At 51.3% G+C, this 24,963-nt stretch overlaps 11 non-coding genes and 13 pseudogenes across 11 annotated transcripts; all 24 read right to left on the reverse strand.

Moving 5' to 3' along the window:
- Positions 1 to 314: 314 nt before the first annotated feature.
- LOC141135004 (U4 spliceosomal RNA) lies at positions 315 to 455 on the reverse strand. Its single transcript, XR_012243313.1, has one exon. It is a non-coding gene; the product is annotated as a U4 spliceosomal RNA (small nuclear RNA).
- Positions 456 to 1,021: 566 nt separating this feature from the next.
- On the reverse strand, positions 1,022 to 1,094 carry TRNAK-UUU (transfer RNA lysine (anticodon UUU)). Its single transcript has one exon. It is a non-coding gene; the product is annotated as a tRNA-Lys (tRNA).
- A 641-nt stretch (positions 1,095 to 1,735) lies between these two features.
- Positions 1,736 to 1,878, reverse strand: LOC141135299 (U4 spliceosomal RNA). The gene has a single exon (XR_012243570.1). It is a non-coding gene; the product is annotated as a U4 spliceosomal RNA (small nuclear RNA).
- A 2,286-nt stretch (positions 1,879 to 4,164) lies between these two features.
- On the reverse strand, positions 4,165 to 4,229 carry LOC141135706 (U4 spliceosomal RNA; annotated as a pseudogene).
- Positions 4,230 to 5,506: 1,277 nt separating this feature from the next.
- Positions 5,507 to 5,647, reverse strand: LOC141135258 (U4 spliceosomal RNA). The gene has a single exon (XR_012243539.1). It is a non-coding gene; the product is annotated as a U4 spliceosomal RNA (small nuclear RNA).
- Positions 5,648 to 6,213: 566 nt separating this feature from the next.
- On the reverse strand, positions 6,214 to 6,286 carry TRNAK-UUU (transfer RNA lysine (anticodon UUU)). The gene has a single exon. It is a non-coding gene; the product is annotated as a tRNA-Lys (tRNA).
- Positions 6,287 to 6,927: 641 nt separating this feature from the next.
- LOC141135530 (U4 spliceosomal RNA) lies at positions 6,928 to 7,049 on the reverse strand (annotated as a pseudogene).
- A 997-nt stretch (positions 7,050 to 8,046) lies between these two features.
- LOC141135940 (U2 spliceosomal RNA) lies at positions 8,047 to 8,179 on the reverse strand (annotated as a pseudogene).
- Positions 8,180 to 9,353: 1,174 nt separating this feature from the next.
- LOC141135718 (U4 spliceosomal RNA) lies at positions 9,354 to 9,418 on the reverse strand (annotated as a pseudogene).
- Positions 9,419 to 10,580: 1,162 nt separating this feature from the next.
- On the reverse strand, positions 10,581 to 10,645 carry LOC141135312 (U4 spliceosomal RNA; annotated as a pseudogene).
- A 566-nt stretch (positions 10,646 to 11,211) lies between these two features.
- Positions 11,212 to 11,284, reverse strand: TRNAK-UUU (transfer RNA lysine (anticodon UUU)). The gene has a single exon. It is a non-coding gene; the product is annotated as a tRNA-Lys (tRNA).
- Positions 11,285 to 11,925: 641 nt separating this feature from the next.
- Positions 11,926 to 12,047, reverse strand: LOC141135532 (U4 spliceosomal RNA; annotated as a pseudogene).
- Positions 12,048 to 13,046: 999 nt separating this feature from the next.
- Positions 13,047 to 13,179, reverse strand: LOC141136008 (U2 spliceosomal RNA; annotated as a pseudogene).
- A 1,174-nt stretch (positions 13,180 to 14,353) lies between these two features.
- Positions 14,354 to 14,418, reverse strand: LOC141135396 (U4 spliceosomal RNA; annotated as a pseudogene).
- A 566-nt stretch (positions 14,419 to 14,984) lies between these two features.
- TRNAK-UUU (transfer RNA lysine (anticodon UUU)) lies at positions 14,985 to 15,057 on the reverse strand. Its single transcript has one exon. It is a non-coding gene; the product is annotated as a tRNA-Lys (tRNA).
- A 638-nt stretch (positions 15,058 to 15,695) lies between these two features.
- On the reverse strand, positions 15,696 to 15,817 carry LOC141135533 (U4 spliceosomal RNA; annotated as a pseudogene).
- A 2,313-nt stretch (positions 15,818 to 18,130) lies between these two features.
- Positions 18,131 to 18,195, reverse strand: LOC141135474 (U4 spliceosomal RNA; annotated as a pseudogene).
- A 1,280-nt stretch (positions 18,196 to 19,475) lies between these two features.
- LOC141135300 (U4 spliceosomal RNA) lies at positions 19,476 to 19,618 on the reverse strand. Its single transcript, XR_012243571.1, has one exon. It is a non-coding gene; the product is annotated as a U4 spliceosomal RNA (small nuclear RNA).
- Positions 19,619 to 20,729: 1,111 nt separating this feature from the next.
- LOC141135476 (U4 spliceosomal RNA) lies at positions 20,730 to 20,794 on the reverse strand (annotated as a pseudogene).
- Positions 20,795 to 21,353: 559 nt separating this feature from the next.
- Positions 21,354 to 21,426, reverse strand: TRNAK-UUU (transfer RNA lysine (anticodon UUU)). Its single transcript has one exon. It is a non-coding gene; the product is annotated as a tRNA-Lys (tRNA).
- Positions 21,427 to 22,067: 641 nt separating this feature from the next.
- LOC141135007 (U4 spliceosomal RNA) lies at positions 22,068 to 22,208 on the reverse strand. Its single transcript, XR_012243315.1, has one exon. It is a non-coding gene; the product is annotated as a U4 spliceosomal RNA (small nuclear RNA).
- A 566-nt stretch (positions 22,209 to 22,774) lies between these two features.
- Positions 22,775 to 22,847, reverse strand: TRNAK-UUU (transfer RNA lysine (anticodon UUU)). Its single transcript has one exon. It is a non-coding gene; the product is annotated as a tRNA-Lys (tRNA).
- A 641-nt stretch (positions 22,848 to 23,488) lies between these two features.
- Positions 23,489 to 23,610, reverse strand: LOC141135534 (U4 spliceosomal RNA; annotated as a pseudogene).
- Positions 23,611 to 24,736: 1,126 nt separating this feature from the next.
- LOC141135384 (U4 spliceosomal RNA) lies at positions 24,737 to 24,801 on the reverse strand (annotated as a pseudogene).
- Positions 24,802 to 24,963: the final 162 nt, after the last annotated feature.

The following is a 24,963-nucleotide window of genomic DNA, read 5'->3' on the forward strand; positions in this document are numbered from 1 at the left end:
CTGGACCAACACGCTTCCAGTATTCTTAATCAGTGACTGGGTTACAAATAAAGACAGTTCACCTTGAGCCTCATGTTGCCAGGTCCAGCAGAAGAAACCCAGGCAAAAAAACGAGGTAGAGTCCACTCTGGATTACAGGCAAGTGAAGAACGAGCGGCGCGTGCCAATCACTGATTGTTCTACCCAGGCTGCGTGATGACACAAAAGCTCTCTATGGTGTCAATGGGCCCGTGACTCACTTTCTCAACTCTAACGCATCTCAGTCTGCATGTAAGAAGCCGTCACTTATCTGCTGTTGAAAACACATTGCTCAGTCTCCTCAGAGACTCTCAAAAATTGCCAGTGCTGACTGTATTTCAAGTCATCGTGGCGGGGTATTGGGAAAAGTTTTCAATTAGCAATAATCACGCCTCAGTTGAACCTCATTGGCTATGATACTGCCACTGCGCAAAGCTAACCAAATCAGTGCCTGCCAACATCTGCCCTTCCTTGGAGGAGAAATTGACATTGAGGAGAGACACATAAGTGTCATCCAGTGGGCCGCTGAGCATTCTGGGACTTGGCATGTTAATGAGACAGGGACGATGCCTAAGTGGGCATTGTTTACCCACTGAATAGTGTTAGCATTTGAAAGAACTAAGGAGAATCTAAAGGGACAGGGCCCTAGATGTCAGATGCGTTTCTCCCACAGCAGTCCTGAAAGGCCACTGGGAGCGTATGTGTTTGAACAGCTATGCTGCTGAGAAAAGACCAAGGTGGAAGGATTTGGGGCCTTTGTTGAAAGTTCGCTAGATAACATGCCTGAACTGGAGCCCAGGTAAGCTGCCATAGACAAGGGTTGTTGGGAAACAGTTGGTCAAGCAATCACCTTCAGCCACCTTTATTTCTGGCAGATTCCAGGAGCCTAGAAAGGGGGAAGTTAGGACATTTCATCTCTCTGAGCCAGTGAGCATTCCCGGCAGATGTGCATAAAGACTGCCCTATTGGCAGCTCAAAGGCCTCATAGGTAAGTGAAAGGCACCGCCCGAACAGGGACTTGAACCCTGGACCCTCAGATTAAAAGTCTGATGCTCTACCGACTGAGCTATCCGGGCTCTCAAAGCTCCTCCTCCATAGCGGTCCAAGCTGCTTGAATCTTGACATGTATGGTGGAAAAAGACCATTCAGCCAAGGGGACCGGGTGCCTGAAAGCACAAGTATTTGGCTTGCCCAGGCTGGCCAATCGTCCTCTCCCGTTTAATTTTCTAGGACAGGTTGAAGATAAAAGGGAGAATCTAACCTGCAACCATGCAGATAGGGTCCAGTCCGGTACAGGTGGAGAACGCCTAAAGTTTCTGCCTTAGTTTTACCTACAGTTCAATGCTCTTTGACCGGAAACAAGGGCCTTGCAAAAAGACACCGCCCGAAAGGCTTCCTTAACCCTGGACCAACACGCTTCCAGTATTCTTAATCAGTGACTGGGTTACAAATAAAGACAGTTCACCTTGAGCCTCATGTTGCCAGGTCCAGCAGAAGAAACCCAGGCAAAAAAACGAGGTAGAGTCCACTCTGGATTACAGGCAAGTGAAGAACGAGCGGCGCGTGCCAATCACTGATTGTTCTACCCAGGCTGCGTGATGACACAAAAGCTCTCTATGGTGTCAATGGGCCCGTGACTCACTTTCTCAACTCTAACGCATCTCAGTCTGCATGTAAGAAGCCGTCACTTATCTGCTGTTGAAAACACATTGCTCAGTCTCCTCAGAGACTCTCAAAAATTGCCAGTGCTGACTGTATTTCAAGTCATCGTGGCGGGGTATTGGGAAAAGTTTTCAATTAGCAATAATCACGCCTCACTCTATCGAAAAGCCAGTGGCGTGCAAAACACACCTCAAAAACTTCCACCCGGTGCCAAAAAAAAGTGCCCACACATAGAGAGTGAAACACAAAAAAGTGCAACGGGTGTACAGAGTCCTCCACTAGGGAAGGACCTTACCCTGATCCCCCGGGGCGTTAGGCTCCAGACAGGGACTGAGGTACTCAGACAAAGGGTCCATCTGGCCGAAACCAGGTGGACCCCCACAACTGGAAGGTCTGCCGAAGCAGACCGACCCAAGTACAGTGGGGCTCCCCCGAAGGGAGACCCCTCAAAGGAGAGGGCGAACCAAGCCAAAAGGCCTATGTCCACCCCCTCCCAAGACTTTCAGAGTAGGCCCGAGGACCCACACCCTACTCGCCACACAGTGACAAAACGTGTATACAAAGACAACCAAAAAAAGACAAAAAGGTGACAAACAGGGGTAAAAGAAAGAGTGGGGAAGATAGTGAGATGGGAGAGTGAAAGTGGCCATTGTGCTATACAATGGCCGGCCCTCCGGCCAGGCATAAAAATTTCCCCTGGTCCTGGCCAAAAGGCCCGGCCCAAGAGGCAGGTGCGAAAAACGTGTGTTGTGGTGAAGTGACCATGGTGCCATAAAATCAAGTGCTTTCACACCGTGACTATACGGCACCCCTGAACTGCCACTTCAGGGGCACATTCACCACTGGCTTTTCGAAAAAGCCCTGACCCACAGCCCAGACCACAGCAGCCCCCACCCCAGGCAGAAAGGTATGGAGTTCTGGAAGCTTGGAGAAAGCCCTTGCCATCAGGCTTCACCGTCGTTCCATCCCTCCTACCTAATTACATTTGGGAAATACTGGCCGCTCCCCCGGTGGGAGCAAGGGGAGCCAGCGTTCTCTCCCAAATAACTGTCCAGAGCTAGAGCTGCCCCAATCCAGGCCAGAAGGCCAGGATCCCGACCCTCCGCCAAGACCGAATGGTTCTCCGTCCCCATCAGAAGGCTTCCCTTTCGTCTACAAACCGCTCCGGGTTACTTTCACTCCAGCAGGTTTTGCATAGCAACCGCAATCACATCTCTATCTCGCCATAGATCAGGGACAGAAGCAAGCGCCACCTCCTGGAAACTGATAAGAAAAGATACTAGATTTGATCTTAGCCAAAGGGCCGAGAAGCAATTAGCAATAATCACTCTATCGAAAAGCCAGTGGCGTGCAAAACACACCTCAAAAACTTCCACCCGGTGCCAAAAAAAAGTGCCCACACATAGAGAGTGAAACACAAAAACGTGCAACGGGTGTACAGAGTCCTCCACTAGGGAAGGACCTTACCCTGATCCCCCGGGGCGTTAGGCTCCAGACAGGGACTGAGGTACTCAGACAAAGGGTCCATCCGGCCGAAACCAGGCGGACCCCCACAACTGGAAGGACTGCCGAAGCAGACCAACCCAAGTACAGTGGGGCTCTCCCGAAGAGAGACCCCTCAAAGGAGAGGGCGAACCAAGCCAAAAGGCCTATGTCCACCCCCTCCCAAGACTTTCAGAGTAGGCCCGAGGACCCACACCCTACTCGCCACACAGTGACAAAACGTGTATACAAAGACAACCAAAAAAAAAGACAAAAAGGTGACAAACAGGGGTAAAAGAAAGAGTGGGGAAGATAGTGAGATGGGAGAGTGAAAGTGGCCATTGTGCTATACAATGGCCGGCCCTCCGGCCAGGCATAAAAATTTCCACTGGTCCTGGCCAAAAGGCCCGGCCCAAGAGGCAGGTGCGAAAAACGTGTGTTGTGGTGAAGTGACCATGGTGCCATAAAATCAAGTGCTTTCACACCGTGACTATACGGCACCCCTGAACTGCCACTTCAGGGGCACATTCACCACTGGCTTTTCGAAAAAGCCCTGACCCACAGCCCAGACCACAGCAGCCCCCACCCCAGGCAGAAAGGTATGGAGTTCTGGAAGCTTGGAGAGAGCCCTTGCCATCAGGCTTCACCGTCGTTCCGCCCCTCCTACCTAATTACATTTGGGAAATACTGGCCGCTCCCCCGGTGGGAGCAAGGGGAGCCAGCGTTCTCTCCCAAATAACTGTCCAGAGCTAGAGCTGCCCCAATCCAGGCCAGAAGGCCAGGATCCCGACCCTCCGCCAAGACCGAATGGTTCTCCGTCCCCATCAGAAGGCTTCCCTTTCGGCTACAAACCGCTCCGGGTTACCTTCACTCCAGCAGGTTTTGCATAGCAACCGCAATCCCATCTCTATCTCGCCATAGATCAGGGACAGAAGCAAGCGCCACCTCCTGGAAACTGATAAGAACAGATACTAGATTCGATCTTAGCCAAAGGGCCGAGAAGCAATTAGCAATAATCACTCCTCAGTTGAACCTCATTGGCTATGATACTGCCACTGCGCAAAGCTAACCAAATCAGTGCCTGCCAACATCTGCCCTTCCTTGGAGGAGAAATTGACATTGAGGAGAGACACATAAGTGTCATCCAGTGGGCCGCTGAGCATTCTGGGACTTGGCATGTTAATGAGACAGGGACGATGCCTAAGTGGGCATTGTTTACCCACTGAATAGTGTTAGCATTTGAAAGAACTAAGGAGAATCTAAAGGGACAGGGCCCTAGATGTCAGATGCGTTTCTCCCACAGCAGTCCTGAAAGGCCACTGGGAGCGTATGTGTTTGAACAGCTATGCTGCTGAGAAAAGACCAAGGTGGAAGGATTTGGGGCCTTTGTTGAAAGTTCGCTAGATAACATGCCTGAACTGGAGCCCAGGTAAGCTGCCATAGACAAGTGTTGTTGGGAAACAGTTGGTCAAGCAATCACCTTCAGCCACCTTTATTTCTGGCAGATTCCAGGAGCCTAGAAAGGGGGAAGTTAGGACATTTCATCTCTCTGAGCCTGTGAGCATTCCCGGCAGATGTGCATAAAGACTGCCCTATTGGCAGCTCAAAGGCCTCATAGGTAAGTGAAAGGCACCGCCCGAACAGGGACTTGAACCCTGGACCCTCAGATTAAAAGTCTGATGCTCTACCGACTGAGCTAACCGGGCTCTCAAAGTCTCTCCATAGCGGTCCAAGCTGCTTGAATCTTGACACGTATGGTGGAAAAAGACCATTCAGCCAAGGGGACCGGGTGCCTGAAAGCACAAGTATTTGGCTTGCCCAGGCTGGCCAATCGTCCTCTCCCGTTTAATTTTCTAGGACAGGTTGAAGATAAAAGGGAGAATCTAACCTGCAACCATGCAGATAGGGTCCAGTCCGGTACAGGTGGAGAACGCCTAAAGTTTCTGCCTTAGTTTTACCTACAGTTCAATGCTCTTTGACCGGAAACAAGGGCCTTGCAAAAAGACACCGCCCGAAAGGCTTCCTTAACCCTGGACCAACACGCTTCCAGTATTCTTAATCAGTGACTGGGTTACAAATAAAGACAGTTCACCTTGAGCCTCATGTTGCCAGGTCCAGCAGAAGAAACCCAGGCAAAAAAACGAGGTAGAGTCCACTCTGGATTACAGGCAAGTGAAGAACGAGCGGCGCGTGCCAATCACTGATTGTTCTACCCAGGCTGCGTGATGACACAAAAGCTCTCTATGGTGTCAATGGGCCCGTGACTCACTTTCTCAACTCTAACGCATCTCAGTCTGCATGTAAGAAGCCGTCACTTATCTGCTGTTGAAAACACATTGCTCAGTCTCCTCAGAGACTCTCAAAAATTGCCAGTGCTGACTGTATTTCAAGTCATTGTGGCGGGGTATTGGGAAAAGTTTTCAATTAGCAATAATCACGCCTCAGTTGAACCTCATTGGCTATGATACTGCCACTGCGCAAAGCTAACCAAATCGGTGCCTGCCAACATCTGCCCTTCCTTGGAGGAGAAATTGACATTGAGGAGAGACACATAAGTGTCATCCAGTGGGCCGCTGAGCATTCTGGGACTTGGCATGTTAATGAGACAGGGACGATGCCTAAGTGGGCATTGTTTACCCACTGAATAGTGTTAGCATTTGAAAGAACTAAGGAGAATCTAAAGGGACAGGGCCCTAGATGTCAGATGCGTTTCTCCCACAGCAGTCCTGAAAGGCCACTGGGAGCGTATGTGTTTGAACAGCTATGCTGCTGAGAAAAGACCAAGGTGGAAGGATTTGGGGCCTTTGTTGAAAGTTCGTTAGATAACATGCCTGAACTGGAGCCCAGGTAAGCTGCCATAGACAAGGGTTGTTGGGAAACAGTTGGTCAAGCAATCACCTTCAGCCACCTTTATTTCTGGCAGATTCCAGGAGCCTAGAAAGGGGGAAGTTAGGGCATTTCATCTCTCTGAGCCAGTGAGCATTCCCGGCAGATGTGCATAAAGACTGCCCTATTGGCAGCTCAAAGGCCTCATAGGTAAGTGAAAGGCACCGCCCGAACAGGGACTTGAACCCTGGACCCTCAGATTAAAAGTCTGATGCTCTACCGACTGAGCTATCCGGGCTCTCAAAGCTCCTCCTCCATAGCGGTCCAAGCTGCTTGAATCTTGACATGTATGGTGGAAAAAGACCATTCAGCCAAGGGGACCGGGTGCCTGAAAGCACAAGTATTTGGCTTGCCCAGGCTGGCCAATCGTCCTCTCCCGTTTAATTTTCTAGGACAGGTTGAAGATAAAAGGGAGAATCTAACCTGCAACCATGCAGATAGGGTCCAGTCCAGTACAGGTGGAGAACGCCTAAAGTTTCTGCCTTAGTTTTACCTACAGTTCAATGCTCTTTGACCGGAAACAAGGGCCTTGCAAAAAGACACCGCCCGAAAGGCTTCCTTAACCCTGGACCAACACGCTTCCAGTATTCTTAATCAGTGACTGGGTTACAAATAAAGACAGTTCACCTTGAGCCTCATGTTGCCAGGTCCAGCAGAAGAAACCCAGGCAAAAAAACGAGGTAGAGTCCACTCTGGATTACAGGCAAGTGAAGAACGAGCGGCGCGTGCCAATCACTGATTGTTCTACCCAGGCTGCGTGATGACACAAAAGCTCTCTATGGTGTCAATGGGCCCGTGACTCACTTTCTCAATTCTAACGCATCTCAGTCTGCATGTAAGAAGCCGTCACTTATCTGCTGTTGAAAACACATTGCTCAGTCTCCTCAGAGACTCTCAAAAATTGCCAGTGCTGACTGTATTTCAAGTCATCGTGGCGGGGTATTGGGAAAAGTTTTCAATTAGCAATAATCACTCTATCGAAAAGCCAGTGGCGTGCAAAACACACCTCAAAAACTTCCACCCGGTGCCAAAAAAAAGTGCCCACACATAGAGAGTGAAACACAAAAACGTGCAACGGGTGTACAGAGTCCTCCACTAGGGAAGGACCTTACCCTGATCCCCCGGGGCGTTAGGCTCCGGACAGGGACTGAGGTACTCAGACAAAGGGTCCATCTGGCCGAAACCAGGCGGACCCCCACAACTGGAAGGACTGCCGAAGCAGACCAACCCAAGTACAGTGGGGCTCTCCCGAAGAGAGACCCCTCAAAGGAGAGGGCGAACCAAGCCAAAAGGCCTATGTCCACCCCCTCCCAAGACTTTCAGAGTAGGCCCGAGGACCCACACCCTACTCGCCACACAGTGACAAACGTGTATACAAAACAACCAAAAAAAGGACAAAAAGGTGACAAACAGGGGTAAAAGAAAGAGTGGGGAAGATAGTGAGATGGGAGAGTGAAAGTGGCCATTGTGCTATACAATGGCCGGCCCTCCGGCCAGGCATAAAAATTTCCCCTGGTCCTGGCCAAAAGGCCCGGCCCAAGAGGCAGGTGCGAAAAACGTGTGTTGTGGTGAAGTGACCATGGTGCCATAAAATCAAGTGCTTTCACACCGTGACTATACGGCACCCCTGAACTGCCACTTCAGGGGCACATTCATCACTGGCTTTTCGAAAAAGCCCTGACCCACAGCCCAGACCACAGCAGCCCCCACCCCAGGCAGAAAGGTATGGAGTTCTGGAAGCTTGGAGAGAGCCCTTGCCATCAGGCTTCACCGTCGTTCCGTCCCTCCTACCTAATTACATTTGGGAAATACTGGCCGCTCCCCCGGTGGGAGCAAGGGGAGCCAGCGTTCTCTCCCAAATAACTGTCCAGAGCTAGAGCTGCCCCAATCCAGGCCAGAAGGCCAGGATCCCGACCCTCCGCCAAGACCGAATGGTTCTCCGTCCCCATCAGAAGGCTTCCCTTTCGGCTACAAACCGCTCCGGGTTACCTTCACTCCAGCAGGTTTTGCATAGCAACCGCAATCCCATCTCTATCTCGCCATAGATCAGGGACAGAAGCAAGCGCCACCTCCTGGAAACTGATAAGAACAGATACTAGATTTGATCTTAGCCAAAGGGCCGAGAAGCAATTAGCAATAATCACTCTATCGAAAAGCCAGTGGCGTGCAAAACACACCTCAAAAACTTCCACCCGGTGCCAAAAAAAAGTGCCCACACATAGAGAGTGAAACACAAAAAACGTGCAACGGGTGTACAGAGTCCTCCACTAGGGAAGGACCTTACCCTGATCCCCCGGGGCGTTAGGCTCCAGACAGGGACTGAGGTACTCAGACAAAGGGTCCATCCGGCCGAAACCAGGCGGACCCCCACAACTGGAAGGTCTGCCGAAGCAGACCGACCCAAGTACAGTGGGGCTCCCCCGAAGGGAGACCCCTCAAAGGAGAGGGCGAACCAAGCCAAAAGGCCTATGTCCACCCCCTCCCAAGACTTTCAGAGTAGGCCCGAGGACCCACACCCTACTCGCCACACAGTGACAAAACGTGTATACAAAGACAACCAAAAAAAGACAAAAAGGTGACAAACAGGGGTAAAAGAAAGAGTGGGGAAGATAGTGAGATGGGAGAGTGAAAGTGGCCATTGTGCTATCCAATGGCCGGCCCTCCGGCCAGGCATAAAAATTTCCCCTGGTCCTGGCCAAAAGGCCCGGCCCAAGAGGCAGGTGCGAAAAACGTGTGTTGTGGTGAAGTGACCATGGTGCCATAAAATCAAGTGCTTTCACACCGTGACTATACGGCACCCCTGAACTGCCACTTCAGGGGCACATTCACCACTGGCTTTTCGAAAAAGCCCTGACCACCCAGCCCAGACCACAGCAGACCCCACCACAGACAGGAAGGATATGGAGATCAGGAAGCCGGAAAGAGCCCTTTACCATCAGGCTCTGCCGTCGCTCCCATCACTCCTCCTAATTACATTCGGGAAGTACTTGCCACTCCCTCCCCCCCTTGCAAGGCAGGAGTAAGCGTTCTCTCCCAAATAACTGTCTGGAGCTAGATCCGCCCCAATCCAGGCCAGAAGGCCAGGGTCCCGACCCTCTGGTTCCGACCCCGTGGTTCTCCATCCCCATCAGAAGGCTTTCCTTTCGGCTACAAACCGCTCCAGGTCACCTTCACTCCAGCAGGTTTTGCATAGCAACCGCAATCCCATCTCTATTTCGCCATAGATCAGGGACGGTAGCAAGCGCCACCTCCTGGAAACTGATAAGAATAGATACTACACTTGATCTTCGCCAAAATGCCAAGAAGCAATTAGCAATAATCACGCCTCAGTTGAACCTCATTGGCTATGATACTGCCACTGCAATAATCACTCTATCGAAAAGCCAGTGGCGTGCAAAACACACCTCAAAAACTTCCACCCGGTGCCAAAAAAAAGTGCCCACACATAGAGAGTGAAACACAAAAAAGTGCAACGGGTGTACAGAGTCCTCCACTAGGGAAGCACCTTACCCTGATCCCCCGGGGCGTTAGGCTCCAGACAGGGACTGAGGTACTCAGACAAAGGGTCCATCCGGCCAAAACCAGGCGGACCCCCACAACTGGAAGGACTGCCGAAGCAGACCAACCCAAGTACAGTGGGGCTCTCCCGAAGAGAGACCCCTCAAAGGAGAGGGCGAACCAAGCCAAAAGGCCTATGTCCACCCCCTCCCAAGACTTTCAGAGTAGGCCCGAGGACCCACACCCTACTCGCCACACAGTGACAAAACGTGTATACAAAGACAACCAAAAAAAAGACAAAAAGGTGACAAACAGGGGTAAAAGAAAGAGTGGGGAAGATAGTGAGATGGAAGAGTGAAAGTGGCCATTGTGCTATACAATGGCCGGCCCTCCGGCCAGGCATAAAAATTTCCCCTGGTCCTGGCCAAAAGGCCCGGCCCAAGAGGCAGGTGCGAAAAACGTGTGTTGTGGTGAAGTGACCATGGTGCCATAAAATCAAGTGCTTTCACACCGTGACTATACGGCACCCCTGAACTGCCACTTCAGGGGCACATTCACCACTGGCTTTTCGAAAAAGCCCTGACCACCCAGCCCAGACCACAGCAGACCCCACCACAGACAGGAAGGATATGGAGATCAGGAAGCCGGAAAGAGCCCTTTACCATCAGGCACTGCCGTCGCTCCCATCACTCCTCCTAATTACATTCGGGAAGTACTTGCCACTCCCTCCCCCCCTTGCAAGGCAGGAGTAAGCGTTCTCTCCCAAATAACTGTCTGGAGCTAGATCCGCCCCAATCCAGGCCAGAAGGCCAGGGTCCCGACCCTCTGGTTCAGACCCCGTGGTTCTCCATTCCCATCAGAAGGCTTCCCTTTCGGCTACAAACCGCTCCAGGTCACCTTCACTCCAGCAGGTTTTGCATAGCAACCGCAATCCCATCTCTATTTCGCCATAGATCAGGGACGGAAGCAAGCGCCACCTCCTGGAAACTGATAAGAATAGATACTACACTTGATCTTCGCCAAAAGGCCGAGAAGCAATTAGCAATAATCACGCCTCAGTTGAACCTCATTGGCTATGATACTGCCACTGCGCAAAGCTAACCAAATCAGTGCCTGCCAACATCTGCCCTTCCTTGGAGGAGAAATTGACATTGAGGAGAGACACATAAGTGTCATCCAGTGGGCCGCTGAGCATTCTGGGACTTGGCATGTTAATGAGACAGGGACGATGCCTAAGTGGGCATTGTTTACCCACTGAATAGTGTTAGCATTTGAAAGAACTAAGGAGAATCTAAAGGGACAGGGCCCTAGATGTCAGATGCGTTTCTCCCACAGCAGTCCTGAAAGGCCACTGGGAGCGTATGTGTTTGAACAGCTATGCTGCTGAGAAAAGACCAAGGTGGAAGGATTTGGGGCCTTTGTTGAAAGTTCGCTAGATAACATGCCTGAACTGGAGCCCAGGTAAGCTGCCATAGACAAGGGTTGTTGGGAAACAGTTGGTCAAGCAATCACCTTCAGCCACCTTTATTTCTGGCAGATTCCAGGAGCCTAGAAAGGGGGAAGTTAGGACATTTCATCTCTCTGAGCCAGTGAGCATTCCCGGCAGATGTGCATAAAGACTGCCCTATTGGCAGCTCAAAGGCCTCATAGGTAAGTGAAAGGCACCGCCCGAACAGGGACTTGAACCCTGGACCCTCAGATTAAAAGTCTGATGCTCTACCGACTGAGCTATCCGGGCTCTCAAAGCTCCTCCTCCATAGCGGTCCAAGCTGCTTGAATCTTGACATGTATGGTGGAAAAAGACCATTCAGCCAAGGGGACCGGGTGCCTGAAAGCACAAGTATTTGGCTTGCCCAGGCTGGCCAATCGTCCTCTCCCGTTTAATTTTCTAGGACAGGTTGAAGATAAAAGGGAGAATCTAACCTGCAACCATGCAGATAGGGTCCAGTCCGGTACAGGTGGAGAACGCCTAAAGTTTCTGCCTTAGTTTTACCTACAGTTCAATGCTCTTTGACCGGAAACAAGGGCCTTGCAAAAAGACACCGCCCGAAAGGCTTCCTTAACCCTGGACCAACACGCTTCCAGTATTCTTAATCAGTGACTGGGTTACAAATAAAGACAGTTCACCTTGAGCCTCATGTTGCCAGGTCCAGCAGAAGAAACCCAGGCAAAAAAACGAGGTAGAGTCCACTCTGGATTACAGGCAAGTGAAGAACGAGCGGCGCGTGCCAATCACTGATTGTTCTACCCAGGCTGCGTGATGACACAAAAGCTCTCTATGGTGTCAATGGGCCCGTGACTCACTTTCTCAACTCTAACGCATCTCAGTCTGCATGTAAGAAGCCATCACTTATCTGCTGTTGAAAACACATTGCTCAGTCTCCTCAGAGACTCTCAAAAATTGCCAGTGCTGACTGTATTTCAAGTCATCGTGGCGGGGTATTGGGAAAAGTTTTCAATTAGCAATAATCACTCTATCGAAAAGCCAGTGGCGTGCAAAACACACCTCAAAAACTTCCACCCGGTGCCAAAAAAAAGTGCCCACACATAGAGAGTGAAACACAAAAACGTGCAACGGGTGTACAGAGTCCTCCACTAGGGAAGGACCTTACCCTGATCCCCCGGGGCGTTAGGCTCCGGACAGGGACTGAGGTACTCAGACAAAGGGTCCATCTGGCCGAAACCAGGCGGACCCCCACAACTGGAAGGACTGCCGAAGCAGACCAACCCAAGTACAGTGGGGCTCTCCCGAAGAGAGACCCCTCAAAGGAGAGGGCGAACCAAGCCAAAAGGCCTATGTCCACCCCCTCCCAAGACTTTCAGAGTAGGCCCGAGGACCCACACCCTACTCGCCACACAGTGACAAAACGTGTATACAAAGACAACCAAAAAAAAGACAAAAAGGTGACAAACAGGGGTAAAAGAAAGAGTGGGGAAGATAGTGAGATGGGAGAGTGAAAGTGGCCATTGTGCTATCCAATGGCCGGCCCTCCGGCCAGGCATAAAAATTTCCCCTGGTCCTGGCCAAAAGGCCCGGCCCAAGAGGCAGGTGCGAAAAACGTGTGTTGTGGTGAAGTGACCATGGTGCCATAAAATCATGTGCTTTCACACCGTGACTATACGGCACCCCTGAACTGCCACTTCAGGGGCACATTCACCACTGGCTTTTCAAAAAAGCCCTGACCCACAGCCCAGACCACAGCAGCCCCCACCCCAGGCAGAAAGGTATGGAGTTCTGGAAGCTTGGAGAGAGCCCTTGCCATCAGGCTTCACCGTCGTTCCGTCCCTCCTACCTAATTACATTTGGGAAATACTGGCCGCTCCCCCGGTGGGAGCAAGGGGAGCCAGCGTTCTCTCCCAAATAACTGTCCAGAGCTAGAGCTGCCCCAATCCAGGCCAGAAGGCCAGGATCCCGACCCTCCGCCAAGACCGAATGGTTCTCCGTCCCCATCAGAAGGCTTCCCTTTCGGCTACAAACCGCTCCGGGTTACCTTCACTCCAGCAGGTTTTGCATAGCAACCGCAATCCCATCTCTATCTCGCCATAGATCAGGGACAGAAGCAAGCGCCACCTCCTGGAAACTGATAAGAACAGATACTAGATTCGATCTTAGCCAAAGGGCCGAGAAGCAATTAGCAATAATCACTCTCTCACTCTATCGAAAAGCCAGTGGCGTGCAAAACACACCTCAAAAACTTCCACCCGGTGCCAAAAAAAAGTGCCCACACATAGAGAGTGAAACACAAAAAAGTGCAACGGGTGTACAGAGTCCTCCACTAGGGAAGGACCTTACCCTGATCCCCCGGGGCGTTAGGCTCCAGACAGGGACTGAGGTACTCAGACAAAGGGTCCATCCGGCCGAAACCAGGCGGACCCCCACAACTGGAAGGACTGCCGAAGCAGACCAACCCAAGTACAGTGGGGCTCTCCCGAAGAGAGACCCCTCAAAGGAGAGGGCGAACCAAGCCAAAAGGCCTATGTCCACCCCCTCCCAAGACTTTCAGAGTAGGCCCGAGGACCCACACCCTACTCGCCACACAGTGACAAACGTGTATACAAAACAACCAAAAAAAGGACAAAAAGGTGACAAACAGGGGTAAAAGAAAGAGTGGGGAAGATGGTGAGATGGGAGAGTGAAAGTGGCCATTGTGCTATACAATGGCCGGCCCTCCGGCCAGGCATAAAAATTTCCCCTGGTCCTGGCCAAAAGGCCCGGCCCAAGAGGCAGGTGCGAAAAACGTGTGTTGTGATGAAGTGACCATGGTGCCATAAAATCAAGTGCTTTCACACCGTGACTATACGGCACCCCTGAACTGCCACTTCAGGGGCACATTCACCACTGGCTTTTCGAAAAAGCCCTGACCCACAGCCCAGACCACAGCAGCCCCCACCCCAGGCAGAAAGGTATGGAGTTCTGGAAGCTTGGAGAGAGCCCTTGCCATCAGGCTTCACCGTCGTTCCGTCCCTCCTACCTAATTACATTTGGGAAATACTGGCCGCTCCCCCGGTGGGAGCAAGGGGAGCCAGCGTTCTCTCCCAAATAACTGTCCAGAGCTAGAGCTGCCCCAATCCAGGCCAGAAGGCCAGGATCCCGACCCTCCGCCAAGACCGAATGGTTCTCCGTCCCCATCAGAAGGCTTCCCTTTCGGCTACAAACCGCTCCGGGTTACCTTCACTCCAGCAGGTTTTGCATAGCAACCGCAATCCCATCTCTATCTCGCCATAGATCAGGGACAGAAGCAAGCGCCACCTCCTGGAAACTGATAAGAACAGATACTAGATTTGATCTTAGCCAAAGGGCCGAGAAGCAATTAGCAATAATCACGCCTCAGTTGAACCTCATTGGCTATGATACTGCCACTGCGCAAAGCTAACCAAATCAGTGCCTGCCAACATCTGCCCTTCCTTGGAGGAGAAATTGACATTGAGGAGAGACACATAAGTGTCATCCAGTGGGCCGCTGAGCATTCTGGGACTTGGCATGTTAATGAGACAGGGACGATGCCTAAGTGGGCATTGTTTACCCACTGAATAGTGTTAGCATTTGAAAGAACTAAGGAGAATCTAAAGGGACAGGGCCCTAGATGTCAGATGCGTTTCTCCCACAGCAGTCCTGAAAGGCCACTGGGAGCGTATGTGTTTGAACAGCTATGCTGCTGAGAAAAGACCAAGGTGGAAGGATTTGGGGCCTTTGTTGAAAGTTCGCTAGATAACATGCCTGAACTGGAGCCCAGGTAAGCTGCCATAGACAAGGGTTGTTGGGAAACAGTTGGTCAAGCAATCACCTTCAGCCACCTTTATTTCTGGCAGATTCCAGGAGCCTAGAAAGGGGGAAGTTAGGGCATTTCATCTCTCTGAGCCAGTGAGCATTCCCGGCAGATGTGCATAAAGACTGCCCTATTGGCAGCTCAAAGGCCTCATAGGTAAGTGAAAGGCACCGCCCGAACAGGGACTTGAACCCTGGACCCTCAGATTAAAAGTCTGATGCTCTACCGACTGAGCTATCCGGGCTCTCAAAGCCTCTCCATAGCGGTCCAAGCTGCTTGAATCTTGACACGTATGGTGGAAAAAGACCATTCAGCCAAGGGGACCGGGTGCCTGAAAGCACAAGTATTTGGCTTGCCCAGGCTGGCCAATCGTCCTCTCCCGTTTAATTTTCTAGGACAGGTTGAAGATAAAAGGGAGAATCTAACCTGCAACCATGCAGATAGGGTCCAGTCCGGTACAGGTGGAGAACGCCTAAAGTTTCTGCCTTAGTTTTACCTACAGTTCAATGCTCTTTGACCGGAAACAAGGGCCTTGCAAAAAGACACCGCCCGAAAGGCTTCCTTAACCCTGGACCAACACGCTTCCAGTATTCTTAATCAGTGACTGGGTTACAAATAAAGACAGTTCACCTTGAGCCTCATGTTGCCAGGTCCAGCAGAAGAAACCCAGGCAAAAAAACGAGGTAGAGTCCACTCTGGATTACAGGCAAGTGAAGAACGAGCGGCGCGTGCCAATCACTGATTGTTCTACCCAGGCTGCGTGATGACACAAAAGCTCTCTATGGTGTCAATGGGCCCGTGACTCACTTTCTCAATTCTAACGCATCTCAGTCTGCATGTAAGAAGCCGTCACTTATCTGCTGTTGAAAACACATTGCTCAGTCTCCTCAGAGACTCTCAAAAATTGCCAGTGCTGACTGTATTTCAAGTCATCGTGGCGGGGTATTGGGAAAAGTTTTCAATTAGCAATAATCACTCTATCGAAAAGCCAGTGGCGTGCAAAACACACCTCAAAAACTTCCACCCGGTGCCAAAAAAAAGTGCCCACACATAGAGAGTGAAACACAAAAACGTGCAACGGGTGTACAGAGTCCTCCACTAGGGAAGGACCTTACCCTGATCCCCCGGGGCGTTAGGCTCCAGACAGGGACTGAGGTACTCAGACAAAGGGTCCATCCGGCCGAAACCAGGCGGACCCCCACAACTGGAAGGACTGCCGAAGCAGACCAACCCAAGTACAGTGGGGCTCTCCCGAAGAGAGACCCCTCAAAGGAGAGGGCGAACCAAGCCAAAAGGCCTATGTCCACCTCCTCTCAAGACTTTCAGAGTAGGCCCGAGGACCCACACCCTACTCGCCACACAGTGATAAAACGTGTATACAAAGACAACCAAAAAAAAAGACAAAAAGGTGACAAACAGGGGTAAAAGAAAGAGTGGGGAAGATAGTGAGATGGGAGAGTGAAAGTGGCCATTGTGCTATACAATGGCCGGCCCTCCGGCCAGGCATAAAAATTTCCCCTGGTCCTGGCCAAAAGGCCCGGCCCAAGAGGCAGGTGCGAAAAACATGTGTTGTGGTGAAGTGACCATGGTGCCATAAAATCAAGTGCTTTCACACCGTGACTATACGGCACCCCTGAACTGCCACTTCAGGGGCACATTCACCACTGGCTTTTCGAAAAAGCCCTGACCACCCAGCCCAGACCACAGCAGACCCCACCACAGACAGGCAGGATATGGAGATCAGGAAGCCGGAAAGAGCCCTTTACCATCAGGCTCTGCCGTCGCTCCCATCACTCCTCCTAATTACATTCGGGAAGTACTTGCCACTCCCTCCCCCCCTTGCAAGGCAGGAGTAAGCGTTCTCTCCCAAATAACTGTCTGGAGCTAGATCCGCCCCAATCCAGGCCAGAAGACCAGGGTCCCGACCCTCTGGTTCAGACCCCGTGGTTCTCCATCCCCATCAGAAGGCTTCCTTTTCGGCTACAAACCGCTCCAGGTCACCTTCACTCCAGCAGGTTTTGCATAGCAACCGCAATCCCATCTCTATTTCGCCATAGATCAGGGACGGAAGCAAGCGCCACCTCCTGGAAACTGATAAGAATAGATACTACACTTGATCTTCACCAAAAGGCTGAGAAGCAATTAGCAATAATCACTCTATCGAAAAGCCAGTGGCGTGCAAAACACACCTCAAAAACTTCCACCCGGTGCCAAAAAAAAGTGCCCACACATAGAGAGTGAAACACAAAAACGTGCAACGGGTGTACAGAGTCCTCCACTAGGGAAGGACCTTACCCTGATCCCCCGGGGCGTTAGGCTCCAGACAGGGACTGAGGTACTCAGACAAAGGGTCCATCCGGCCGAAACCAGGCGGACCCCCACAACTGGAAGGACTGCCGAAGCAGACCAACCCAAGTACAGTGGGGCTCTCCCGAAGAGAGACCCCTCAAAGGAGAGGGCGAACCAAGCCAAAAGGCCTATGTCCACCCCCTCCCAAGACTTTCAGAGTAGGCCCGAGGACCCACACCCTACTCGCCACACAGTGACAAAACGTGTATACAAAGACAACCAAAAAAAAGACAAAAAGGTGACAAACAGGGGTAAAAGAAAGAGTGGGGAAGATAGTGAGATGGGAGAGTGAAAGTGGCCATTGTGCTATCCAATGGCCGGCCCTCCGGCCAGGCATAAAAATTTCCCCTGGTCCTGGCCAAAAGGCCCGGCCCAAGAGGCAGGTGCGAAAAACGTGTGTTGTGGTGAAGTGACCATGGTGCCATAAAATCAAGTGCTTTCACACCGTGACTATACGGCACCCCTGAACTGCCACTTCAGGGGCACATTCACCACTGGCTTTTCGAAAAAGCCCTGACCACCCAGCCCAGACCACAGCAGACCCCACCACAGACAGGAAGGATATGGAGATCAGGAAGCCGGAAAGAGCCCTTTACCATCAGGCTCTGCCGTCGCTCCCATCACTCCTCCTAATTACATTCGGGAAGTACTTGCCACTCCCTCCCCCCCTTGCAAGGCAGGAGTAAGCGTTCTCTCCCAAATAACTATCTGGAGCTAGATCCGCCCCAATCCAGGCCAGAAGGCCAGGGTCCCGACCCTCTGGTTCAGACCCCGTGGTTCTCCATCCCCATCAGAAGGCTTCCCTTTCGGCTACAAACCGCTCCAGGTCACCTTCACTCCAGCAGGTTTTGCATAGCAACCGCAATCCCATCTCTATTTCGCCATAGATCAGGGACGGAAGCAAGCGCCACCTCCTGGAAACTGATAAGAATAGATACTACACTTGATCTTCGCCAAAAGGCCAAGAAGCAATTAGCAATTATCACGCCTCAGTTGAACCTCATTGGCTATGATACTGCCACTGCGCAAAGCTAACCAAATCAGTGCCTGCCAACATCTGCCCTTCCTTGGAGGAGAAATTGACATTGAGGAGAGACACATAAGTGTCATCCAGTGGGCCGCTGAGCATTCTGGGACTTGGCATGTTAATGAGACAGGGACGATGCCTAAGTGGGCATTGTTTACCCACTGAATAGTGTTAGCATTTGAAAGAACTAAGGAGAATCTAAAGGGACAGGGCCCTAGATGTCAGATGCGTTTCTCCCACAGCAGTCCTGAAAGGCCACTGGGAGCGTATGTGTTTGAACAGCTATGCTGCTGAGAAAAGACCAAGGTGGAAGGATTTGGGGCCTTTGTTGAAAGTTCGCTAGATAACATGCCTGAACTGGAGCCCAGGTAAGCTGCCATAGACAAGGGTTGTTGGGAAACAGTTGGTCAAGCAATCACCTTCAGCCACCTTTATTTCTGGCAGATTCCAGGAGCCTAGAAAGGGGGAAGTTAGGGCATTTCATCTCTCTGAGCCAGTGAGCATTCCCGGCAGATGTGCATAAAGACTGCCCTATTGGCAGCTCAAAGGCCTCATAGGTAAGTGAAAGGCACCGCCCAAACAGGGACTTGAACCCTGGACCCTCAGATTAAAAGTCTGATGCTCTACCGACTGAGCTATCCGGGCTCTCAAAGCTCCTCCTCCATAGCGGTCCAAGCTGCTTGAATCTTGACATGTATGGTGGAAAAAGACCATTCAGCCAAGGGGACCGGGTGCCTGAAAGCACAAGTATTTGGCTTGCCCAGGCTGGCCAATCGTCCTCTCCCGTTTAATTTTCTAGGACAGGTTGAAGATAAAAGGGAGAATCTAACCTGCAACCATGCAGATAGGGTCCAGTCCGGTACAGGTGGAGAACGCCTAAAGTTTCTGCCTTAGTTTTACCTACAGTTCAATGCTCTTTGACCGGAAACAAGGGCCTTGCAAAAAGACACCGCCCGAAAGGCTTCCTTAACCCTGGACCAACACGCTTCCAGTATTCTTAATCAGTGACTGGGTTACAAATAAAGACAGTTCACCTTGAGCCTCATGTTGCCAGGTCCAGCAGAAGAAAACCAGGCAAAAAAACGAGGTAGAGTCCACTCTGGATTACAGGCAAGTGAAGAACGAGCGGCGCGTGCCAATCACTGATTGTTCTACCCAGGCTGCGTGATGACACAAAAGCTCTCTATGGTGTCAATGGGCCCGTGACTCACTTTCTCAACTCTAACGCATCTCAGTCTGCATGTAAGAAGCCGTCACTTATCTGCTGTTGAAAACACATTGCTCAGTCTCCTCAGAGACTCTCAAAAATTGCCAGTGCTGACTGTATTTCAAGTCATCGTGGCGGGGTATTGGGAAAAGTTTTCAATTAGCAATAATCACGCCTCACTCTATCGAAAAGCCAGTGGCGTGCAAAACACACCTCAAAAACTTCCACCCGGTGCCAAAAAAAAGTGCCCACACATAGAGAGTGAAACACAAAAAAGTGCAACGGGTGTACAGAGTCCTCCACTAGGGAAGGACCTTACCCTGATCCCCCGGGGCGTTAGGCTCCAGACAGGGACTGAGGTACTCAGACAAAGGGTCCATCCGGCCGAAACCAGGCGGACCCCCACAACTGGAAGGACTGCCGAAGCAGACCAACCCAAGTACAGTGGGGCTCTCCCGAAGAGAGACCCCTCAAAGGAGAGGGCGAACCAAGCCAAAAGGCCTATGTCCACCCCCTCCCAAGACTTTCAGAGTAGGCCCGAGGACCCACACCCTACTCGCCACACAGTGACAAACGTGTATACAAAACAACCAAAAAAAGGACAAAAAGGTGACAAACAGGGGTAAAAGAAAGAGTGGGGAAGATGGTGAGATGGGAGAGTGAAAGTGGCCATTGTGCTATACAATGGCCGGCCCTCCGGCCAGGCATAAAAATTTCCCCTGGTCCTGGCCAAAAGGCCCGGCCCAAGAGGCAGGTGCGAAAAACGTGTGTTGTGATGAAGTGACCATGGTGCCATAAAATCAAGTGCTTTCACACCGTGACTATACGGCACCCCTGAACTGCCACTTCAGGGGCACATTCACCACTGGCTTTTCGAAAAAGCCCTGACCCACAGCCCAGACCACAGCAGCCCCCACCCCAGGCAGAAAGGTATGGAGTTCTGGAAGCTTGGAGAGAGCCCTTGCCATCAGGCTTCACCGTCGTTCCGTCCCTCCTACCTAATTACATTTGGGAAATACTGGCCGCTCCCCCGGTGGGAGCAAGGGGAGCCAGCGTTCTCTCCCAAATAACTGTCCAGAGCTAGAGCTGCCCCAATCCAGGCCAGAAGGCCAGGATCCCGACCCTCCGCCAAGACCGAATGGTTCTCCGTCCCCATCAGAAGGCTTCCCTTTCGGCTACAAACCGCTCCGGGTTACCTTCACTCCAGCAGGTTTTGCATAGCAACCGCAATCCCATCTCTATCTCGCCATAGATCAGGGACAGAAGCAAGCGCCACCTCCTGGAAACTGATAAGAACAGATACTAGATTTGATCTTAGCCAAAGGGCCGAGAAGCAATTAGCAATAATCACGCCTCAGTTGAACCTCAGTGGCTATGATACTGCCACTGCGCAAAGCTAACCAAATCAGTGCCTGCCAACATCTGCCCTTCCTTGGAGGAGAAATTGACATTGAGGAGAGACACATAAGTGTCATCCAGTGGGCCGCTGAGCATTCTGGGACTTGGCATGTTAATGAGACAGGGACGATGCCTAAGTGGGCATTGTTTACCCACTGAATAGTGTTAGCATTTGAAAGAACTAAGGAGAATCTAAAGGGACAGGGCCCTAGATGTCAGATGCGTTTCTCCCACAGCAGTCCTGAAAGGCCACTGGGAGCGTATGTGTTTGAACAGCTATGCTGCTGAGAAAAGACCAAGGTGGAAGGATTTGGGGCCTTTGTTGAAAGTTCGCTAGATAACATGCCTGAACTGGAGCCCAGGTAAGCTGCCATAGACAAGGGTTGTTGGGAAACAGTTGGTCAAGCAATCACCTTCAGCCACCTTTATTTCTGGCAGATTCCAGGAAAGGGGGAAGTTAGGACATTTCATCTCTCTGAGCCAGTGAGCATTCCCGGCAGATGTGCATAAAGACTGCCCTATTGGCAGCTCAAAGGCCTCATAGGTAAGTGAAAGGCACCGCCCGAACAGGGACTTGAACCCTGGACCCTCAGATTAAAAGTCTGATGCTCTACCGACTGAGCTATCCGGGCTCTCAAAGCTCCTCCTCCATAGCGGTCCAAGCTGCTTGAATCTTGACATGTATGGTGGAAAAAGACCATTCAGCCAAGGGGACCGGGTGCCTGAAAGCACAAGTATTTGGCTTGCCCAGGCTGGCCAATCGTCCTCTCCCGTTTAATTTTCTAGGACAGGTTGAAGATAAAAGGGAGAATCTAACCTGCAACCATGCAGATAGGGTCCAGTCCGGTACAGGTGGAGAACGCCTAAAGTTTCTGCCTTAGTTTTACCTACAGTTCAATGCTCTTTGACCGGAAACAAGGGCCTTGCAAAAAGACACCGCCCGAAAGGCTTCCTTAACCCTGGACCAACACGCTTCCAGTATTCTTAATCAGTGACTGGGTTACAAATAAAGACAGTTCACCTTGAGCCTCATGTTGCCAGGTCCAGCAGAAGAAACCCAGGCAAAAAAACGAGGTAGAGTCCACTCTGGATTACAGGCAAATGAAGAACGAGCGGCGCGTGCCAATCACTGATTGTTCTACCCAGGCTGCGTGATGACACAAAAGCTCTCTATGGTGTCAATGGGCCCGTGACTCACTTTCTCAACTCTAACGCATCTCAGTCTGCATGTAAGAAGCCGTCACTTATCTGCTGTTGAAAACACATTGCTCAGTCTCCTCAGAGACTCTCAAAAATTGCCAGTGCTGACTGTATTTCAAGTCATCGTGGCGGGGTATTGGGAAAAGTTTTCAATTAGCAATAATCACGCCTCAGTTGAACCTCATTGGCTATGATACTGCCACTGCGCAAAGCTAACCAAATCAGTGCCTGCCAACATCTGCCCTTCCTTGGAGGAGAAATTGACATTGAGGAGAGACACATAAGTGTCATCCAGTGGGCCACTGAGCATTCTGGGACTTGGCATGTTAATGAGACAGGGACGATGCCTAAGTGGGCATTGTTTACTCACTGAATAGTGTTAGCATTTGAAAGAACTAAGGAGAATCTAAAGGGACAGGGCCCTAGATGTCAGATGCGTTTCTCCCACAGCAGTCCTGAAAGGCCACTGGGAGCGTATGTGTTTGAACAGCTATGCTGCTGAGAAAAGACCAAGGTGGAAGGATTTGGGGCCTTTGTTGAAAGTTCGCTAGATAACATGCCTGAACTGGAGCCCAGGTAAGCTGCCATAGACAAGGGTTGTTGGGAAACAGTTGGTCAAGCAATCACCTTCAGCCACCTTTATTTCTGGCAGATTCCAGGAGCCTAGAAAGGGGGAAGTTAGGGCATTTCATCTCTCTGAGCCAGTGAGCATTCCCGGCAGATGTGCATAAAGACTGCCCTATTGGCAGCTCAAAGGCCTCATAGGTAAGTGAAAGGCACCGCCCGAACAGGGACTTGAACCCTGGACCCTCAGATTAAAAGTCTGATGCTCTACCGACTGAGCTATCCGGGCTCTCAAAGCTCCTCCTCCATAGCGGTCCAAGCTGCTTGAATCTTGACATGTATGGTGGAAAAAGACCATTCAGCCAAGGGGACCGGGTGCCTGAAAGCACAAGTATTTGGCTTGCCCAGGCTGGCCAATCGTCCTCTCCCGTTTAATTTTCTAGGACAGGTTGAAGATAAAAGGGAGAATCTAACCTGCAACCATGCAGATAGGGTCCAGTCCGGTACAGGTGGAGAACGCCTAAAGTTTCTGCCTTAGTTTTACCTACAGTTCAATGCTCTTTGACCGGAAACAAGGGCCTTGCAAAAAGACACCGCCCGAAAGGCTTCCTTAACCCTGGACCAACACGCTTCCAGTATTCTTAATCAGTGACTGGGTTACAAATAAAGACAGTTCACCTTGAGCCTCATGTTGCCAGGTCCAGCAGAAGAAACCCAGGCAAAAAAACGAGGTAGAGTCCACTCTGGATTACAGGCAAGTGAAGAACGAGCGGCGCGTGCCAATCACTGATTGTTCTACCCAGGCTGCGTGATGACACAAAAGCTCTCTATGGTGTCAATGGGCCCGTGACTCACTTTCTCAACTCTAACGCATCTCAGTCTGCATGTAAGAAGCCGTCACTTATCTGCTGTTGAAAACACATTGCTCAGTCTCCTCAGAGACTCTCAAAAATTGCCAGTGCTGACTGTATTTCAAGTCATCGTGGCGGGGTATTGGGAAAAGTTTTCAATTAGCAATAATCACTCTATCGAAAAGCCAGTGGCGTGCAAAACACACCTCAAAAACTTCCACCCGGTGCCAAAAAAAAGTGCCCACACATAGAGAGTGAAACACAAAAAAGTGCAACGGGTGTACAGAGTCCTCCACTAGGGAAGGACCTTACCCTGATCCCCCGGGGCGTTAGGCTCCAGACAGGGACTGAGGTACTCAGACAAAGGGTCCATCTGGCCGAAACCAGGTGGACCCCCACAACTGGAAGGTCTGCCGAAGCAGACCGACCCAAGTACAGTGGGGCTCCCCCGAAGGGAGACCCCTCAAAGGAGAGGGCGAACCAAGCCAAAAGGCCTATGTCCACCCCCTCCCAAGACTTTCAGAGTAGGCCCGAGGACCCACACCCTACTCGCCACACAGTGACAAAACGTGTATACAAAGACAACCAAAAAAAGACAAAAAGGTGACAAACAGGGGTAAAAGAAAGAGTGGGGAAGATAGTGAGATGGGAGAGTGAAAGTGGCCATTGTGCTATACAATGGCCGGCCCTCCGGCCAGGCATAAAAATTTCCCCTGGTCCTGGCCAAAAGGCCCGGCCCAAGAGGCAGGTGCGAAAAACGTGTGTTGTGGTGAAGTGACCATGGTGCCATAAAATCAAGTGCTTTCACACCGTGACTATACGGCACCCCTGAACTGCCACTTCAGGGGCACATTCACCACTGGCTTTTCGAAAAAGCCCTGACCCACAGCCCAGACCACAGCAGCCCCCACCCCAGGTAGAAAGGTATGGAGTTCTGGAAGCTTGGAGAAAGCCCTTGCCATCAGGCTTCACCGTCGTTCCATCCCTCCTACCTAATTACATTTGGGAAATACTGGCAGCTCCCCCGGTGGGAGCAAGGGGAGCCAGCGTTCTCTCCCAAATAACTGTCCAGAGCTAGAGCTGCCCCAATCCAGGCCAGAAGGCCAGGATCCCGACCCTCCGCCAAGACCGAATGGTTCTCCGTCCCCATCAGAAGGCTTCCCTTTCGGCTACAAACCGCTCCGGGTTACTTTCACTCCAGCAGGTTTTGCATAGCAACCGCAATCCCATCTCTATCTCGCCATAGATCAGGGACAGAAGCAAGCGCCACCTCCTGGAAACTGATAAGAAAAGATACTAGATTTGATCTTAGCCAAAGGGCCGAGAAGCAATTAGCAATAATCACGCCTCAGTTGAACCTCATTGGCTATGATACTGCCACTGCGCAAAGCTAACCAAATCAGTGCCTGCCAACATCTGCCCTTCCTTGGAGGAGAAATTGACATTGAGGAGAGACACATAAGTGTCATCCAGTGGGCCGCTGAGCATTCTGGGACTTGGCATGTTAATGAGACAGGGACGATGCCTAAGTGGGCATTGTTTACCCACTGAATA

This window comes from Aquarana catesbeiana, linkage group LG03 (genome assembly GCF_042186555.1).
Source record: "Aquarana catesbeiana isolate 2022-GZ linkage group LG03, ASM4218655v1, whole genome shotgun sequence".
NCBI classification, from domain to species: Eukaryota; Metazoa; Chordata; class Amphibia; order Anura; family Ranidae; genus Aquarana; species Aquarana catesbeiana.